General features: G+C 30.1%; 1 protein-coding gene across 1 annotated transcript in view; it reads left to right on the top strand.

Annotated features, from left to right (window-relative positions):
* The window catches only part of LOC119588748, a 12,272-nt gene that overhangs the window by 3,279 nt on the left and 8,787 nt on the right, over positions 1–206 (top strand). The window lies entirely within an intron of this gene.

The raw sequence follows: 206 nt of genomic DNA, 5'->3' as shown, positions 1-206 counted from the left end.
GCAATAAACGCCAATGTTGATAGTAAGTTGATACGAACATGGATCTGGAATTCAATGAACTTAGAATACATTAAATAAATGAAATAAATCTTTTGTGTAGTGCATAGTAGGAAATACAAGAAGAAAAAGAAATAAAGAGAATAGGAATAAAACCAATGCGTTCTGAAATAAAATGAAAATGGTAAATAGTGGAAAGTTGGGATCCC

This window comes from Penaeus monodon, chromosome 24 (genome assembly GCF_015228065.2).
Source record: "Penaeus monodon isolate SGIC_2016 chromosome 24, NSTDA_Pmon_1, whole genome shotgun sequence".
Taxonomy (NCBI): domain Eukaryota; kingdom Metazoa; phylum Arthropoda; class Malacostraca; order Decapoda; family Penaeidae; genus Penaeus; species Penaeus monodon.
The sequence above is the reverse complement of the archived record's forward strand: the minus strand, read 5'-3'. Positions and strand labels throughout refer to the sequence as shown.